Raw genomic sequence first — 16,658 nt, 5'->3', positions numbered from 1 at the left:
TAATGATTTTCTTGTGACACAAATAAGAAGAAATAACCAAAATGAGGAAATAATTAAGTTTTCTTTTAGAACACAAATGCTTGTATGTTATCAATTCGGCAAAACTACAGGCAGATTTATATATCTACCCCTCCCTACTTCTCTCCACCCCCCCCCCCAACTTGTATACAGATCTAGTGTTATTTAAGCTAACAGCATACAGCTATTACTTCACCAGGTAGGTAGACACTGCTTGGAAAATTAGATCACAAGGTTGTCACAGGGACTCCAACCATCTGTCTGGCAAGTTTGAATGACTTCCTCCTCCCTGTGATTCTGTTGTACAATGCCCGCGAGGCAAGATAAGGGAAAAGTTAGCAGGGCTTTCTATAATAGTGACAAAAATATTTTATCCAAGTCACTAAGAAGATGAGAAAACTTAGGCACTTTTATACTTCCACAGCCAACTAAGTAATCAATGGTTTGATAAATATTTATCTGGAACTTTCTTTGTGTACAGAAATCATTTTTTTAGAAGTTCAGTGTCAATCATGGCCCAACATATACCTGCTGATTTAGGATTTAAAAGAAATTATTGATCCTGCAACCAAATAATTAAGCTCTCTGCAGTGCAAATAAAGAAGTTTTTTGAAACAGATAGTTATGAATCTTTCATTCATAGTAGCTAACTAGAAACACATGAGCCAAACACATTGTGTGGATCATTTCAATGGTGTGTAATTTGAGAGGTATGTTCGAAAGCACTTGGCTCCACTAAAGAAGGAATACACATTTTTCTTTCTTGCAAGTGAAATGCAAAAACAATTTTGCAACTTTACAATTCATATAGCAGTTTTAAAGTTACACACATTCAAAATAATAGACTTTTCCCCATTTCTAAAGTTTAACACTTTACAACCAACTTGAAGTATTTAGTATGACTTCATTTTATGAATAATGACTTCTTCATTCCTAAAAGTTTCCAGAAAAAAATAATGAATAGCATATATTAAAAAACACAAACCATACTCATCTGGTCTCATCTTAAATTGACCTAATAGTTAAAAATATTTCAAAGGTAGTACTGGTAATACTATAATTTTCCCCAAAGTTCATAAACAAATGTTTATTGTAAAATCATATGTAATTTGGAATAGACTTATTTTATAAATCCATAATATCACACATTTAGAAAAGTATAGTACAAAATGTGAAGACATTTGAATAGAAAAACTGTTAATAGAAATTGAGAGAGAAAAGCCAGAAAAGTTATCCTAGAATTTGATATTGACCATCTACCTAGAATTTGATGCTTCTGTTAGGCTTTTACGCTTCTTTTAAGTTAGGCTTCTAATATTAGGCACTCGGTAAGAATAACAATCTTGCCTGTTTTGCTAATTACAGTATCATTACTTAGTAATATAACTTATACTTAATAGGCACTTATTTAGTAATTCTTTATTAACAGATAAATTTCATTAACTAAAGCAAAATTATTTCCTATTAAATAAGGCTATATATGTTCAACATTGTCAGATTAAGAAATTAGATTAGGTTGCATTAGCCAATGGGCCTGCTAATGCTATAGCCAAACCCTTAATCTTGCATAATTATCTCATATATGCATATCACAAGAAAGATCACTGGAAAAAGCTGAAATGGATCAAACAAAGATCTAATACCACAACAAATAAAACTCGCCCTCATATACAAAGGACAGTTCAATACGTATTTTATTGTATTCAGTATGCATTTGTGTACACATTTCTCTCCCAACAATTTCTCTTTTAAAACAAAGTTTTGACCCAGTATTATCCTTTCCAGTGATTGCTATGGTTGACAGCAGCAACAAAAACAGCAAGAATAATTAGAAAGCGAGGAAAAGGAAGCTGAAGTGATCACAGCTAGAAGCTTTTAAAAGTTCTTTCAGGGGGAAAAATACACTTCTGGCTGAATTCTTTTCTCTGGACTTAAATGTTAAGGCATGTTCTAAAGTCAGTTCCTTCAAAAATTTACAGACTTCTGTACTCCTTTGGAAGAGAGAAAAACCTGGCAGGCTTAGATCAGCCACCTAATCTAAAAAGCTTCCCCCAAGTTCACATCCAGTCTCTCAGGAACTAACACAGAAGAACATTAGCCTCTCTGGATCAACAAGCATTTAGTACACAGAATGCCCAAAATCCAACTGATGTTCACATTAGCCAAATAAAGTCGATGTTAGCTAGATATGTCTGGCTGTTAAATCTTGCAAGAATAGGAATGTCCATGTTCAGAACTCAATACTTAATATATACTTATATCAAATACTATATTGTTTCTTACAGCATATAACCAAAGTTCCTTAGATGTATATAGCTCATGAACAACACAGTGCTGGTAAAAATGGCTTATGGGTTCTTGAGAAATTTTAGTGTTTCCACTCTTGCTACTGTTAAACTATTTCTATATCTATCAGATTCTAACAACGCTTGTTTTCCCAATCATTTTACCACTTTATCTGTTTGGAATCTGATTTAAAATTTCACTCCAGATAACAATAGTATGATCACATCAATTGTCTTTGAAAACCATAAATGTAAAATAAAATGGAACTGAGAGCCATTGAATTAAATTATCCCATATTTTCAGGGTCTAGTGAGAGCTCACAAAATCATGCTTCAACTATTCGATTAATTGCCTGGCAAGGAAAGAAAACAGAAATAACTCTAGGTAACAGATCTAGATAGAGGGGTGAGATCTTTGAGATAAGATGAAGACACGTTTACACCTGTTTAAAGATACAATGCCATGAAGTTTCTATATAAAATAATTTTTTATTATGTGAATTTTTATATTATATAACTTGAGTTATATTTTAATTCAAGTTCTAAAATTCCATGCAGTAACAAAGAGTTCCTACAAAACATCAAAAAAATAAGAAGCATATATTCTAACACGTGAACAAAACCATGGTGGATCTTTCTAAGCAGTATAAAAACTGAATGGTGTTAAGACACATTCCAGTTAAAGTTAAGCATTGTTAACCTATTTACTCTAGACAAGATTTTACTCTCTTCATAATTAGATTTTATAAATTATATTTCCAAAATAATATTCTTACTACGCAAATAAAGGTGAAGGTGATGAGGGCTTCAATCCCTTCCTTGTTTCAAACACTCTAGCAGCCTAAACTTAACCTTTACTGTCATAACCACTATGAATGTCTCCTTTATTCAGACTTCCCTCTCCAAGACTGAGATCTCACAGGCAGTGAGAGTTAGAATAGTCATTGGAAAGATATCAAAGTTATGAAAAATATACTTTTCAACTGAAGTCGTCTGAGGATTAAAAAAAGCTGCCAGGCACATGCTAGAGGAGAGGGAAAAACTAGGAGGAGAGAAAGCCTACATGGTCATTTATCTGCTTCAAGATTTGTACAGGACTATTTCTTCACAAGATTATGGAAAGTAGCAAACCTTAAAGTTGAAAAATGTGAAATGCAGTCAAAGTGCATGGATATTGTACTAACTGATGCTGAAATTCTTTGTTTCAATAGTTTGGGAAAGAAACATGAAAAATTAAAATAATATGAAAATAAATACAATGTTTTAAACAGTTTATTATATAATTCTACAAAGATAGCAAATACATTAATTTACAAAAAATATAGACCTGGTTATTCCAAAATTTAAATAAAGTTATAACTTTTCCTATTATTCTTTACACATTATTGTTCAGACTTGGCTGAACACTATTCATTTAAAAACAGAAGTAATACTTTAAGCAAATAGAGGAATTAATGCATATTAAAATCTTTAGAAGGCTATTTTCCTCAATGATTAGAAACACTTTAACACATTCTTCAGTCATACACATTAATCCCACACCTTTACATGCATGAGTATCATGTGAATAATGCTACAAGTATTGGCCCAATGACCAGATTTTTATCACAGAAAGGATTCCATTGCTTTTAAATTATTCAGAATCTAACAAGGCCCCACAAAAGAGCTAAATAAAAGAACTACCAAAAAAATTAATGTCCTCTCTTAACTAAAAGGATCTTGAGATGTAAAAAAATATATAACACTGTAGTCTGTAATACACAGTAGTGTAAACAGACTATACAACACAGGTACTGATAACATAAACACACCAAAATAATAAAAACAACTTAATATAAAGCTTTCGAAATCAACATTCCTAGGTTAAAGAGTAATATTTTTAAACTTCCAAATATATATAGTTTGTCATAAAATAGTTAAAGTTTTGAAAACACATTGGAAAGAGAAATTGGAGATTACTTACATATGCATATAAACACAAACAAGCTGTGCATGCTTTTTATGGGAGATATAGGGGGGTTAAATCTACTATAATGTTCTAATTTCTTCTATATATAAAAGAAACAATCAAATGCAGAGTTTCCATGCCCTGACAGAAAACAAGTCCTCAATTTACCAAGTTATTCACAAAATGAATTTCCAGAAATCTAGGCTCCCCCAAAAGAAAACAAAGCAAGATTTTAAAACGTGACAGACTTTCACTAGCTAAGCAGCGAAATGTATCTTCTCTATCATCACCAGTATATCTTTCTTTAAGTTTTGAAAGTCAGGGCACTTAAATTAATCTTACTGTGTATTCAAGTCTAAAATTATCATTAACCTCAAATGCCAAAATTGTAGAAAATTAGATACATTGTATTCAATGTATTCCCAGGATGGATTGCAAACATTTTTTTTCAGCTGTTTTGCCACTTGTACTTTTTAAAAACGTTTTCTAATGAAAAATATTATAAATAATTACAATATTATAAAACAAATATCAGAATCAACAAGAAAAAATTACAGGATGTTTAATGATCACAAACATATTTCAGACACTTAAAACAGTCTATTGTTGCACTGAGCCAAAAAAGTCCCAATAATATATATATATTTCTAGACTAAGGAATCACTCAGGTAATACTTTAATGGTGCTTAAAAAAAAAAAAAGATTGCCTAAATAAAATGAAATTCAATAGCCTTCAATAAGAGACTTCAATAAGACCCTCCCTTTAAGTACGAATCTCTGTTCTATCAATCTTTTTTTCTCACTATTTTTCCTTTCCCTTTTTCTTCTCCCCTTATATTAAAAACAATTTTTAACCTGTAGAACTCTGACCTCTTATCATGCACATAATTCATTAAACAAATTATTAGCACATTCTGAAGTACTATGTTTCAGGTTCTGTTCAGAAACGGTTTATGGCTTAGGATTCTAGATATAGGCTCAAACAAGACTAGATCCTGCCTTCCTTCATAGCATATTATTCATATGTTGCTATGTTACCAAACATAGAATAGTTTTAGATAGGACCTCAAATTTCACTCAAAAACATGCACATTCTCTTTCTTAAGTCCCATTTGATCACTTGAGTATTACACAACTGAAAAAGAACACAAGAATTGATCTACTACATAAAAGGTTAGATTTAGAAAACCATATGATTATAAGATTCATGCAATTCTTAAACAGGTTTGGTATCTTTATTGTCTCCCACCATAATGTAATGAATACTCTATTGTATTGTTACTTATAAAAATGAAAAATAACTGGTTATTCAGTTCTAATAATGCTATATGCGAGAATGTGCAGAACTTCCCACCACTCCCTTCATGCCAATCCATTCTGCTCATGTCAAACATATTCATCTTTCTGCCTGGAATGCCCTACAGTCCCACCTCATTCTTGTTTGTTGTTTGGCCACAAAAATTCATCAAACAAACTCAAACATCACCTCCCCCAATAAAGACCTTTCTAACTCTCTTGGCAAAAATGAGCCTCCCCTTTCTCCTATGTGCTGGGATATAAATGGATATAACTTTTTTTTTCCATTTAACCTCCCCCGCAACAACTGCGTCAATTAGCTACAATTATCGTTTCCACTTCTTAGATAAGAATAATAAGGCAGATAAGGTCTCTCTGATTCCAAAGTCCACTGTTTGTTTTTTAATACATACTCCCTTTAGCTCAACACTATACTCGAATGGTTGTCTGACTCCCTCCATTCTCTGGGTCTCCTGACGACAGAAGCAGAGATCTTGTCTTATTGATCTGTGTATTCCCAGTGTCTGGCACAGAACAGACACTCAACAAATGCTCAATAAATGATGAATTAATAAACAAATGAAATATAATAATGTTCAACTCCCTGAGGAAAAACTCATCTCCTTTTAAATATTTATTTTGTAAAAATTGTAAGTGCAATTTCATTCAACAAACATTTTGTTGACTCTGTATCATATATGATGTACTGTGCTTAGCATATTGACTGCCACACTAGGAAAAAAAAATTTTTCCTTGGGGCCACGGTGTTTTATTACAAAAATAAAATAAAAACTTTGAAAACAAAACTAACCTTTCTAATTTAATGGAAAAATTGTTATTTTTATTGTTTTCTATGCTTGAGTTATATGCAATTAAATTGTCACTATTAACTGTAACAATAAGAATATCAACATGTAAGATTTCCACAAACCAAATGTAGGCCCCAGGTTCAAAACTAGCCTAGTTAAATAAACTCACATGGCAGTTAATGCGTTAAATACTATAAGGGATTTAAAGATAATTGAGACTCAGTTCTTTTGCCCTCAAGAAACTTAAAATTCAGCTGGCAAAAGGAATAAAAAACCAGTTAATGGTGCCATTACTTGTTTTATTTTTTCTAATCCCCCACAATTTCCTCTCTTTAAAAGAACCTCATTCTTTATAAACATGTTCCAACATCATACACCTCTGGTCAGTGGAATGTACAAACAACAGTCAACAGAAAAAAATACTAAAAGAATCTTCACAGGGCCAGGCTCCGTGGCTCACGCCTGTAATCCTAGCACTGTGGGAGGCAGAGGCAGGAGGATTGATTGAACTCAGGGGTGCAAGGCCAGCCTGAGCAAGAGTGAGACCCCGTTTCTGCTAAAAATAGAAAAATTAGCAGGGTGTCAGGGTGTGCGCCTGCTGTCCCAGCTATTGAGAAGGTTGAGGCAGGAGGATTGCTTGAGCCCAGAAGTTTGAGGTTGCTGTGAGCTATGCTGACACCATGGCACTCTACTCAAGGCAACATAGTGAGACTGTCTCAAACAAAACAAAACAACAAAGAATCTTCATAGAACTTAAATACACAATCTTTTGAGCCATTCTTGCTTAGTTCTGTCATCATTAAGTAATACATAGGATTGTTTAAAGAATAAAATCAAGGACACCCTGATACTATCCTTGTACTTTTTCTTTTGTAAGTAGCAGCATAGCCAAGTGGAAAGAGCACTGATTTGAGTCAGATTGGGGTTCCCATCTCAACTCTGTTCCTTTCTCCCCAGCTGATCATAGACAAGATGCTTTATCCTTCTTAGTCTATTCCTTATTTGTAATGCGGAGATAAAGAGACCTACCTTAAAGAGCTTTTGTAAGAGTTAAAGGAGATAATGTATTTAACACCTGCCACACCAAAGGTACTATTATTATGTCAGCCTCTCTACCTGCTTCGTGAAGAAGATTCTGGTTCTAACTTACCTGGTTCTAACTTTAATGTAACAATATAAATACTTCTAACTCTGTCTTATTCTAACAGAAGTTGCTTATAACAGAATACCTGAAACCTGGTAATTTATAAAGAAAAGGAATTTATTTCTTACAGTTTATGGAGGCTGAGAAATCCACAGTTAAAGGGACACATCTCCTTAGACCTTTCTTTCTGGTGGGAACTCTCCAATAGTCACAAGGCAGTGCAGGGTATCACACAGTTCACGTGCTCACTCAAGTCTTTTCCTCTTCTTACAAAGTCACCAGCTCCATTCCCATAACCATTAATCCATTAACCCATTAATTCATGAATAGACTAAGTCATTCATGAGGGCAAAACCCTCACGACCCAAACACCTCTTAAGGGCCCCATCTCTCAATTCTGCCACATTAGAAATTAAATCTCAACATGGATTTGAATGGTACAAATATTCAGTCTATAGCAGAGCCCAATATCAATAATACAAAATGTTTACTGAAAGAGAGGTACAGGTGACTCTTTAATAACACAGGTTTGAACTATGCAGGTCCACTTACACATGAATTTGTTTCAATAAACATCTGGGAAAAAATTTTTAGAGATTTATGACAATTTGAAAAAAACTCCCAAACTGCATAGCCTGGATAACCAAAAAAGAAAATCAAGAAAAAGTTAGGTATGTCATGAATGCGTAAAATACATGTATATACTAGTCTATTTCATCATTTACCACCATAAAATATATATAAATCTATCATAAAAAGTTAAAATTTATCAAAACTTATGCACACATTTACAGACCCTAAATGACACCATTTGCAGTCAAGAGAAATGTAAGCAAACATAAAAATACAATATTAAATCATAACTTCATAAAATTAACCATAGTACATACTGTACTACTGTGATAATTCCATAGCCACCTCCTACTGCTACTGTGGTGAGCTCAAGTGTTGCGAGTTATCTGCTTAAAACACTGTGTGATAATAATCATCTCCACATGAGCAGTTCATCTCTCCAGTAAATTGTGTATCATAGTAAAAAGTGATCTCTCACAGTTCTCACATACTTCATCATGCAACAATGTAAACCTTAAATAACACCATAGGACCCATATAAAGTGCCACTAGTGATACTAGAAGAGCTCCCAAGAAGCAGAGAAAAGTCATGACACTTCCAAGAAAGTTTAATTTCTTAATATGTACCATAGATTGAGGTATACAGCTGCAGTTGCCCATCATTTCAGACAGATGATTCGTCTTGTAAACAGACAATATAAACTACCATATCAATAAATACAGTACAGTACTGTAAATGTATTTTCTCTTATGATTTTCTTAATGTTTTTTTTCTCTTGCTTACTTTGTTGTAAGAATACAGTGTATAATACCTGTAACATATCAAATATGTGTTAACTGACTGTGTCATCAGTAAGGCTTCCAGTAAACAGCAGGCTTTATAGTTAAGTTTTGGGGGGAGTCAAAAGTTATACATGGATTTTCAGCTGTGCAGGGGTCTACACTCCTAAACCCTGAGTTGTTTGAGGGTCAACTGTGCTTGAAAAAGCCACCTGTGGCAAGAATAGTGGCATAAGATAAGATTCAAGACCATATAGTTAGGTCCCGAGTTTCTAGGTGGTACATATGTCATCTACCTCTTTCCAACATACACCCTGCAAATTCCTTATCTCAAATCCTTTTTGTGGCAAATCAAATGTTATCAATTATTTCCTATGGTAAGATCTAAAAGAACTGACAGATGTCACTCTGTACTCACAATTCCATTTTCACAAAGAATCTCTGAGTTGGTAAGGAAGAAGGAATTGAATTACATACAATATCTAGGAACCAATCTCAGTACACAATGTATGCTGTATTATATCTTAGTTTCCAAGTCATTTCTCAACTGCTTCTATTAAGCAAATTTGCAGAACATGCAAAAAAAAAAAAAAAAACCAAAACATTTTCCTTTCTATTCTAAACCTAATTTATATAATGTATTAATTTAAAAATCATATTTACTTGTGCTGGTACAACTGGGAATCTATATGCAAAAAAGTTTACCTAGACACAGACCTTATACCTTTTACAAAAATTAACTCAAAATTGATCACAGACCTAAATGTAAAATACAAAACGACAAAACTCTAGAAAAGAAAAAAAAAGTATAAAATCTAGGTGGCCTTGGTGACAAGTTTTCAAATTCAACACCAAAAGCCTATTCATGAAATTGAAAAGTTGGCATCTGCTCTGACAAAGACACTGTTAATAAAAAAACAAGTGTTTTGCAGATACTTTCTCCCAGTCTGACTTGTTTTTTTAAACCACAAGAAGACATAGGTGAAATTTAAGTACATATTGGTAAGTGAAAGCAGTCTGGCAAGGCTGTATGATTCTAATTATTTGTCATCTGGGGAAGGGAAAACTATAAAGACAGTAAAAAGCTTAGTGGTTGTCAGGGAGAAGGGCTGTAGGAGGCGATAGGTGAAGCACAGAGGATCTTTAATGTGTTGAAATTATTATGCATGACACTGTGATACTGTGATGATAGACACATCAAATTAGGTATTTGTCAAAACCCATAGAACTTCACAGGACAAATAATGAACTGTAATGTATGCAAATAAAAGAAAATCATTTAGATGATCAAGAGATCCCAAGATGGAATGCAGTTTGTAACAAAAGAATATAACTATATTATAAATGTGTATGACAATCTCAATAATAAAGATAGGAGGAAAAGTGCTTAGCTAGCTAACTTTAGAAATGAGACTATGAAACTAAAAGCAAAAGGAACTGCACATAAGCACTGTACTCTAGATGATAAAGTTGTTTCCCATGGAGTATAAGTTAACAATTCCAAAACCGCTATACATGTATAGTGGAAATGAATAATTAAGCAAATGTATGGCAGATAGTGGGAGCCAGGTTTCTTCTCAGTGTTGGCTTGAGTTTATAGATAAACAAGGAGAGAAAGGTAGAACAATACATATGGTAATGAATCAGGGTTAGAGACATCAGTATGAATTCATATTTAGCTCAATAGGGATATACATGGTTACACAGAAATATGCATACACACATATAAATATGAATCAATATGTTCATATACATGGGTTTGTATACACGTGTACTTCCCACTTTGTCATATGAGAGAGCCTAGAAACAATAACATCCCAGTAACAACAAGCACACCTAGTGCCCAGAACTTTGTTTCTAATATAATTTGCCAAGAAACAGAACCAGATTTCTTGGAGAAAGGCTGATTCTATGACTGAGACAGGATATATATAAAATGAGCCTGGAGCATCATATAGTGCCAGAAAGTAAAGAAACCCTTACAAAAAAAAAAAAAAAAAAAAGCCCTCACATTGATGGTGGCATATCAAAAGGACACAAGATTCAAGCTGGAACAATTTGAAGAACAAAATTAAGTAACACTGGATTATGACCCAAAGTATAAAATATATATCCACAAGTCCAGATAAAAATAAGTAAATTATTGAGTAAATAAATTAATTCCTTCTAAGAGTACAACAGGGAAAGGAGGAAGACGGGTGAAAAAAACCTGATAAACACTACTTCTGCTAGGTGATGAAGATGAGTATCAACAGTGATAAATCACGTTGACACACCTGATAATGATGCGATGAAAATGGCACCTTACCTCTGTGATCTTCCTATCAAAAACCTATAATCACAGTCTAACCACTAAAAAACAAAATTAGACAAATTCCAATGGCAGACCATTCTACAAAATACCTGATCAATACCACTCAAAATTGTTAACATCATCAAAAACAAGGAAAGTCTAATGAGCTGTCATAGACAAAAGGAACCTAAGGAGACAAGATAACTAAATGTAATGTGGTACCCTGAGTAGTAAGATCCTGGAACAGAAAAAGGACATCAAATAATAACTAAGGAAATCAAAATAAACTTATTAAACTATTAGCTTTCATAATAATATACCAATATCTGTTCGTTAATTGTTAACAAATACTAATATGTTAATAAGGAGGGACCATGGGGGTATACGGAAAGTCATTGTACTTTTTCTGCACTTTTTCAGCAAATCTAAAACTATTCTGTGGAGTCTACTTTTTAAAATTCCATCTAGGAATGTATCTAGAAAACACTGAAGAGATTGTAGTAAAGTAGTGAAGATCCTCACATTTCCCTGCATTTATTCAACTTAAAATGTTTGTAACTATTCCATGACAGAATTTTTCTTAAGAAAATATTTTCAATCACTAACAGCTGCAAACAATTTCATACAATAATTCCCATCAGGGATGTACTATAGGCAGAGTACTTTAAGTTCCACTTTTTCCACCTACATACCTCTACAATGTCTAAAAGTTAACTTATGTTGTTTCGTGATGATCCAAATCACTACCAAATACGTTTAATACAACTCAGAAAAGCTAAACTAAATTGTATATAAATCAAATTGCTAAAATACTCATCCAATAGAACTTCAAGCATCTAAAGAGAGAACTTTTTAAAAAACTATCATCTCCTATTCTGGATACCATGTTTTCTTATACAAATCATGGTTCAACTAAGCTGCTACAGAATTAAAATAGATAAAGAGGAGAATCAGGGGAAAGCATCAGCAGCTGTGGGGAAAAGGGTGTGTAGTACCGTAAGAAAAGGACTGGGATTTGAAATGTAACAAAAGCAATGAAGCAAAGAGTAGCAAGCCTATGTCTTGGCAGTAAAAAGGATTGATATATCTGAAAAGAATCAGTGTAGATAAAAACTTGAAAGCAGGAAAAGGCTAGAAATAAAAACAAAATAAAATCTTTACATTTGATCTCAAAGTGTTCAAAATTAGATATTAGGTTCCTGATATGAAAAAAAGAAACATCACCCTAAGTACAATTTAACTTAAAGTATTCCTCATTATTAATAAAGACCTGGAACTTACTATATAATGATATTCAATGACATTGAAAAGTGGAAAAAAATTGTAAGGAGAATGCACAAAATATTGTGAACAGTGGTTATCTCAGAATAATGGAATTAAAGGCAAGTTCTATTCTTTATTTTTTCCTGCTGTGAAGTGAATGACTTGTGGAATCTTACAAAGTCTTAATTTGTGTATTCTGCACAAAAGGCATTCTATAAATACTATTATGTTTATGATACATTCCACTCTACCCTTTATGTGTCAAGTTTGTAAACAATTTTAACTTTCAAATTTTAAATATGAACCCATGACCAAAAATTTTCCACACCAGCAACTTAAGAACTACAGCAGTATGTCCAGAAAACTCCAATCTCAAATAAAAAAACCTATACTAGGTGACAGAGAAAGACATTGACTTTAATTTCTCTACCACATGATCTGCATTATTAGCACACACTTTGCAGAACCCAAGAAGCTTAGAAGAATGGTATCTTTTCAATGAAAATAAACTAGAAGCAATACACAACAGTTACTTTGAGGTTTAAAAAAAAAAAAAAATACAAAGAAGTCTTTCCGGAATCCTACCTCTACTATCTTCCAAAAATGTCAAAGCCAAAAATCAAATTATTCATACACATCTGAAGCCAAGTCTTATCTGAACTCATCCTATTAGCCGTTTTACCTATGTCCCCTTATTATCTCAGGGCAGAACTGAAATCTTCAAAATAGAAGCAATAACACATTTCCCTGAAACGTATTTTGTAATGGAGGATGCCAGTTGCTAATGCTTTGCCGCTCTAGCTGTCTGCGGATTTCAAACCCTAATACCACCGCGTCCTGCCCCCAGCGAGACTCCGACAGTACTACGAGTACTACAGGAAAAGGAGGATTTGACACTGCACGAGAACAATCGGAGCGAAGACTCTGCACACAGGTAGTTCTCGAAAGGCAAGTAAAAAGACTAAGAGAGCATCCGAGGGTCTACACGAATGGGGCACCCCACTCAAAAAACACTGACGACAGGAGAAAGGCCGTCTCCCCAAAAGTCAAACGGTGCGTAAAGTGGAGCAAGCTAAGAAAGGAAAGTCAACAGCGATTAGAGAGATTGACAACTATTCAAAAACAATGAGCTGTATCTTCATTTGAGTTGGGGGGGGGGTCCTACGATGATGATGGGACCGTGCCCCTAAAGGGTCATTTTGCAAAGAACCCCCCACCCCATTTGAGGGGTAGGGCTAGCAGCCCTCAAATCCCCAAGTGTGAGATAATAAGCCCCGTGATCCGGATCCTCGGGCTGCAGTCGCCCCACGGACCAGACCAGCGCAGGTGTACCTGCGGCAGCTCAGGTCACCAGGAACGACACGGGGACCCGGTGCATCTCCCCGGAGCCCCGGGCGCGGCGGGCCGGGTCGGCACCGGCCCCGCGGCTCGCCCGGGCCAGGCGCGCGGACGGCTCGGGCAGCGGCGCGCTCGCTCACCTGGCCGCCAACACCAGTTGAAAGCAGTCAAAGTGAAGGAAGGCGGACGCGGCGCCTGGCACCGCTCCGGTCCAAGCACACAAAGGCGGGTTTTTAAAATAAAGGGGGAGTCAAAGCCGCCAGACCCCCCGACGGGCGCCTTTCACCGAGGGGCTCTTACCTCGGACCCGCCCTCGGGGCCGCGGCTTTCCCCCGAGGCGCCGACAGCCCCGGGGACGTGTGAGGCGGCCGGGAGACAGCCGCGCGTCAGAACCGCGCCCTCCGGATCCTCCGCGAGCCGTACAGCCGCCACCGGCTCCCAGCTGAGGAGAAGCGATCTCCGGGGCGAGCACAGCGCCCGCCTCGCGCCGGGCGAGACCGCCTCGCTCGCCGCCGCCTGTGAAGTCTGGAGCCGCCCGCCTGCCCGCTCGCGGCCAACGCCAGCCGCGCGCCGCGCATGCCCAGTGCCCGCGCCGCGCGGCCGGGAGCGGACTCCGCTCTCCGGGTCTTGCCGGCAGCCGAGCCGCGGAGGCTCCGGCGGACTCCGGCGCTGCGGGCGAGGCGACGCGGCCCGGGAGGACGGGTGGGCGGGAGAGGGGCCGGAGGATGGGAGGCCGGGCGCGGCGCCAAGTTATCAAGGCCGCGATCAAAGTCGGACCGGGGTTCGGAGCTGCTGACGGGTTTCCAGAAGTGCCCTGGCAGGACGGACTGGCAGCCGGAAGGCGCGGGAAGGGGACTGAGCGCGTGGAGAGGCGCGCCCCCGACAGGGCTGCTGCCGCCCCGGGCGGAGGGAGCGCTCGGCTGCCACGCCCGGCCCGGCCCGGCGCACAGCTCGCGGCTACTGTCCTAGGGCGGTAAACCTGCCGCGCCTCAGACCTCAGCCTCCGTCCCTTCTGTGACCCTCCGACCTATTTTCCCCCTTTTGTGGCTTTCCCCTATTTGTCTCCCCGACCCATGAGGTAAACTGGTGGTATCCAAGGGCTTCCTGTGGGTCTCTGGGAGTCTCCACGCCGCCGGCCCTTGGCTCCAGCCAGCAAGCCCAGACCCGCCTCGCACGGCTGCCTGGGATCCATCCCATTTTTCCCTTGCCAAAAGCCTTGCATGGTTTGAGGTAGTGGAGGCTTCTTTCACTTGGTGCCTCTCTTACCTTAACCAACACTCCCAGTCTCCTCCTTGAGTAGCTCCCAGAACCACTACAGGACGCGTCCAGCTTCTCATGAACACTCTATTTTCTTACTCCTAAAAGACCTCAGTTGTTCTACCTACTGCCCCCGCCCTGATGTCCTAACTTCAAAGTCAATTGACTTCCAGAAGAAAGACTGTAATTAAACTTGGTTAAAGTAGACTGGACCTGCTTGCTTTGTAAATCGAGTATCACTGTATCAGTGGAGGGAGGAGGGAGGGAAGGGGATAACAGGCCAAGATGGAAATTAAAACCATTATTTTAAAAGTTGGAATCTATCTCAAGTCTTAAGTCCAGTCCCCTACTTTAAGGGGGAATCCTCTCTCCAATATTTCCACCAGACCATCATACACTTCAACATGTCCAATGTTGTGAATCTCTATTTTTATCAATATTATGTATAACCATGATTATTTGTTGAATATTTACCTATGCCAAGAGCTAAGCAATTTACATACATTGTTTCTAACCCTTTTTAAAATGAGATAGGCTTTGTTATACTATTTGCCTATTAGGAAAATGAAGGTCAGAAGGAATTCTTTTTGCCTTCCTCATCTCCATTTAAGTCAAATAAAAAACAGGAACACAAGAGGTTTTAAAAAGAGCCTTGTAGCCCATAATATTGTGAAATGTGTATTTGGTGTTTGTCCCATTTCCAGACATACAACTCTTAAAATCCTTGGAATCTCCAAAATGATGAATGTCATTTTATATGTTAAGAAGTTGACTCATGACTTGCGGTTCCTGGACAGCTTCAGGATCTAGGCTGATCTTAGGAAAGACCTAGGCATGATTACATGGTTGGGACTTTCAGCGCCAACCACCAACCTCAAGGGAAGTGAGAGGGGCTGAAGATTAAGTTGATCACCAATGGCCAGTGATTTAATCAATCATGCCTATGTATTACAATGAAGCTTACGTAAAAACCCAAAAGGATGAGGTTCTCATGGTCTTCAGGATAGTGGATCATGAATAGCCGAACACTTGGAGATTCAGGGTGGGAAGTACTCCTGGAAAGGGCCTCAAAACTCCACATCCTTTCTCCCATACTTCTCCCTACACATCTCTTCCTCTGTATTCTTTGTAATATCCTTTATAATAAATTGGTAAACATATTTCCCTGAGTTCTGTGAGCTGCTCTTGCAAATTAATTAACCCAAAAATGGATCATGAAAATCCCAATTTCTAGTTGGTAAATCAGAAGCACAGGTAAAACAATCTGGGGCTTGCAATTGGCATCTGAATTGGGGGTTGTCTTGTGGGACTGGCCCTCAACCTGTGGAATCTGTCACTAGCTCCAGTTAGAAACTGTCAGAGGGGAATTAGAAGACATCCAACAGGTGTCTGCTGCAGAATAGATTAGTAACTGGTGAGCAGAAATCCCCACACACTTCCTGGTGATCAAAAGTCATAGAAGTTTTCTTTGTTGAATAAGCGGATAGAAAAAACACTTTGGTTTGGTTTTTTTCCCTATATGCTCAGATAGCCCACCACCAAAAATGATTTTTAAGATTTTTTTATATATATATTTTTAAATAAGATTTAAGATTTTTAACCACTTTTAAATAAGACTTTAAGATAACCATTATTAAGATAACTTTCCACCCAC

General features: G+C 37.2%; 1 protein-coding gene across 1 annotated transcript in view; it reads right to left on the bottom strand.

Annotated features, from left to right (window-relative positions):
* EPS8 (EGFR pathway substrate 8, signaling adaptor) overlaps nt 1-14,342 on the bottom strand; it is a 156,169-nt gene extending 141,827 nt beyond the window's left edge. The window contains exon 1 of the mRNA XM_012775830.2: nt 14,048-14,342. The gene's annotated coding sequence lies outside the window, so the exon portion shown is untranslated. The remainder of the gene's footprint in view (nt 1-14,047) is intronic.
* Between the last annotated feature and the right edge of the window lie 2,316 nt (nt 14,343-16,658).

This window comes from Microcebus murinus, chromosome 10, assembly GCF_040939455.1.
Source record: "Microcebus murinus isolate Inina chromosome 10, M.murinus_Inina_mat1.0, whole genome shotgun sequence".
Lineage (NCBI taxonomy): Eukaryota > Metazoa > Chordata > Mammalia > Primates > Cheirogaleidae > Microcebus > Microcebus murinus.
The sequence above is the reverse complement of the archived record's forward strand: the minus strand, read 5'-3'. Positions and strand labels throughout refer to the sequence as shown.